The 3,879-nt window shown below is 39.6% G+C and overlaps 1 non-coding gene across 1 annotated transcript; it reads right to left on the reverse strand.

Annotated features, from left to right (window-relative positions):
- Positions 1-3,290: 3,290 nt before the first annotated feature.
- TRNAG-GCC lies at positions 3,291-3,362 on the reverse strand. The gene has a single exon. It is a non-coding gene; the product is annotated as a tRNA-Gly (tRNA).
- Between the last annotated feature and the right edge of the window lie 517 nt (positions 3,363-3,879).

Raw genomic sequence — 3,879 nt, forward strand, 5'->3', positions numbered from 1 at the left:
TAGCTTAGATTACGAAATGGCACATTACCACGACCTTGGGGATCCCACCTGTGTCTCTCACCAGTCCGATTGTTGACATTGTTTAACTTAATCAAATTTAAAGTCACATAATATCTTAACAGGCAATGGCACCCCACTCCAGTACTCTTGCCTGGAAAATCCCATGGACGGAGGAGCCTGGTAGGCTGCAGTCCATGGGGTCGCTAAGAGTCGGGCACGACTGAGCGACTTCACTTTCACTTTTCACTTTCATGCATTGGAGAAGGAAATGGCAACCCACTCCACTATTCTTGCCTGGAGAATCCCAGGGACAGAGGAGCCTAGTGGGCTGCCGTCTATGGGGTCGCATAGAGTTGGACACGACTGAAGTGGCTTAGCAATTAGCAATATCTTAACAATTTTGCTAAATGATACAAGGAATTTGGAACACCATAACTTTGCATACTCCTTTTTTTGTAGTGCATTTTTTAAATCTTGTTTTTTAAACCCTACAGAGTTGATTGATACTATTTTACACAGCCATCATTTGCATAGGTTTATCCCTCCTTGTGCTCCCTCTTACATCTCAGATCTACATTTGAAGTTCCCTTCCTTTTCATGAAACACTGCCTTCAGAATTTCATTAATAAAAGTTACTGCTAGAAGGCACATCCCTGGTGGTCCAATGGTTAAGACTCCCAGCTTCCAAGGCTGGAGGTGTTGGTTCTATCCCTGATCAGGTAACTAAGATCCCACAGCCCTTGGGGCATGGCAAAAAAAAAATACCAGCTGGAAAAGTTTTTATTGATCTGAAAATTAGTTTATTTTACTTTAATTTCTGATAGATTTTCCTTTTGCTAAAAATACAATTCAAGTTGGCATCTGTTTTCTCTGTGTGTGTGCTAAGTCGCTTCAGTCATGTCCGACTGCAACGCTATGGGCTGTAGCCCACCAGGCTCCTGTGTCCATGGGATTCTACTTCTTCTGTGAGTCTATTTCTGTTTTGTAAACAAGTTCGTTTGTATCATTTTTTAAAGATTCTTATTAGGTTATAAATATCTTTAGTTATTTTATAGCCCAGCAGGCTTTGTTGGTGTAAGCGGAAGAACTGGTCAGGGTATCTTGTATCCAGACTGTTGGAATCACAAACTTCTACAGTCTTTTCATTGTTATCGCAACAGTGATCATGTGTAAACATAGTCTCATTTACAATGATGGAAAAGATGTTACTTTGGGAAAATATGATTCCTTTTCTTGTCGCCATAGCAAAGTTCTTGAGAGAGGGGGAAAAACAAGAGAATCAAAGAACCAAGGGCACCAGGGAGACACAAAGGAGTAAAAGCAGGCAAGTGGGAGGCGGGCTGTACTAACTCCTGAGCCGGAAGCAGTGAGCTCCCCTCAGTTGGATGGACTTCTGTGGTCAGGACAGGTGCATCTGAAGAGGCTTGGGAGGGTAATGCTGGACATTAGCAAGCCTCTAAATTTAGATCTCTTTCCAGAAATGACACCCATTTAGATGGGGTTCTTAGACCCATCAGATACTGTTGATCAAAACTAATTGTTTGGAAACTCATTTTTCTAGGTGTCTGCATCAGAAACTCTATAACTCAACATGGATTATTAGATTTGTATTTCTGCCTGAAAATCCAACCAACTTTGAATGTTTTTCCTCCTGGTTCAAAGCTTGAACTTTGCTCTTTTCAATGAATGCCCCCAAACGGTAGATTAATATTAAATATTAACCAACTCTATATTGCTTACATTTAAAAGTATAATTTGATAAGAGCTTTTCTCTAACCTATCTAGTGAATGCACTTCAACTGTGAATGAATTCCATGAATATGTGTTCTATTCAATAATTAGTAGAATCTGAAAGAAGTAATTTCTTCTCTGTCAAGCCGTTTTCACTAGATTATCAAATCTTATTGATTTGACTTCTGTATGTAATTTGTGGCTCCATGTAATTTGGGCCTTTGGGTCTCTTTTCATTTAATTTTAAAGTCTTCTGGGAATCACTTCTCTCGTGTCATGCATTACTTGAGAGCTCTGCAGAATAATTTTCTATTTCGATGAAAGAACCAGGTAGGGAAGACAGTTAGGAAGATCCAATCTCTACTAAGCTCTGTTCACACCTGGAGAAGAGAAAAATAGAATATGTGTTTCTTTCTTGGCATTTTATAATTTTCCCCAAATGTATTAGTGGCAGTTTCTTAGCCATATTTATTAATTTCTCATGAAAATCCAGTCAAAATATTTTGATCTTACCAGTAATCTTTCAATATTTGCTGTTCTTTTAATAAGCCCTTATGACTATTTTGATAAGTGGAGATGAATGATTGTTCTGAGACAAATTCACTTTTATCTGTTTTTTCTTTTCAGATTTAAGACATGAGTTTGAGCAAATTCCAAGAGATAGTGAAGGACCGGGAAGCCTAGCATGGTGCAGTCCATGGAGACACAGAGAATCAGATATGACTTTGCAACTGAAGAACAAGACTATGTAAATAAGTGTATGAGGGACTTCTGTGATGCTCCAGTGCTGAGGCTCCACACTCCCAATGCCAGGGGGCCCAAATTCAATCCCTGGTCAGAGAACTAGACCCCACGTGCTGCAACTGAGAGTTCACATGCCGTAGCAAAGATGGAGTATATAAGATCCGGTGCAGCCAGATATTAAATATTTAAGTAAAATATTTAAAAATAATAATAAACATAAAATAAAGTGCATTATATGATAAAGTCTTTCAGTTATAAATATAATAGTTAATATATTGTTTAACTTATTCCTAACTGACAATCAGAATTTTTACTGATAGTTTTTGATTCTACTTCTGAAGATCTGCAATAGAAAGAGGTTTGATCCTGAATTCGAGCTGATGTAATAGGTCTCTGAAGTTAGCTCATAGAAACGTTTAAATAGTGTTAGTTGCTCAGCTGTGTCTGACTCTTTGCGATCCCATGAACTGTAGCCCACTAGGTTCCTCTGTCCATGGAATTCTCCAGGAGTGGGTAGCTATTCCCTTCTCCAGGAGATCTTCCCAATTCAGGGATTGAACCTGCAGCTCCTGCATTGCAGGAGATTCTTTACCATCTGAGCCACCAGAGAAGTCACAAAATATGCAGAATTTTAAGTAAGACAATAGTGTATGTTTGCATATCTCAGTTTTCCTTTTCCTTGTCAAAGTGTTAGTTGCTCAGTCGTGTTCAACTCTTTTCAACCTCATGGACTATAGCCTGCCAGGCTCCTCTGTCCACGGCACTCTCCAGGCAAGAACACTGGAGTGGGTTGCCATTCCCTACGCCAGGAGATCTTCCCAACCCAGGGATCGAACCAGGGTCTCCTGCATGGCAGGCAGGTTCTTTACCATCTGAGCCACCCGGGAAACCATAGAAACGTTTAGTACCCCTGTTATTTCACTAGGGGGAGCTGTTGGTCCTTCATTACTCAATGAAGCAGCCGAGGAATCGGCCGTCTGTGAGGCTCCTTTCTGATTAAGTGTTTCATCATGTCAAGCTCGGCACAATTGTGAACAAACTCTAATCCTTCTGAGAGGCAGTAAAGAAGCTCCGAGAAAGAAGCTGATAAACTCAATCAGATACCTTAGAAACTTCTAAAGTATGTTCAGCTGGCTTCAGGCCCATCATCAAATACTAACTTCTGTAATACAAAAAGTAAAAATTATAAAAATTCCATACAAGAAACTCATTAAAGTTGAAAGCCATGGTAGGTCGAAAGGGACATAGTAAATGGTCTCAAAATTGCTTATTAAAGAAAGAATGGCCATGAAAATGTTGTCAATTAACCAGGTTTTTCTTTTTTTTCCCTCTTCAGTTCAAAGAATATGGATATTCCTAACCCTCACAGCTTGAGGATGTGAAAAAGTTCCTGTGCTTACCTAG

This window comes from Bubalus bubalis, chromosome 22, assembly GCF_019923935.1.
Source record: "Bubalus bubalis isolate 160015118507 breed Murrah chromosome 22, NDDB_SH_1, whole genome shotgun sequence".
NCBI classification, from domain to species: Eukaryota; Metazoa; Chordata; class Mammalia; order Artiodactyla; family Bovidae; genus Bubalus; species Bubalus bubalis.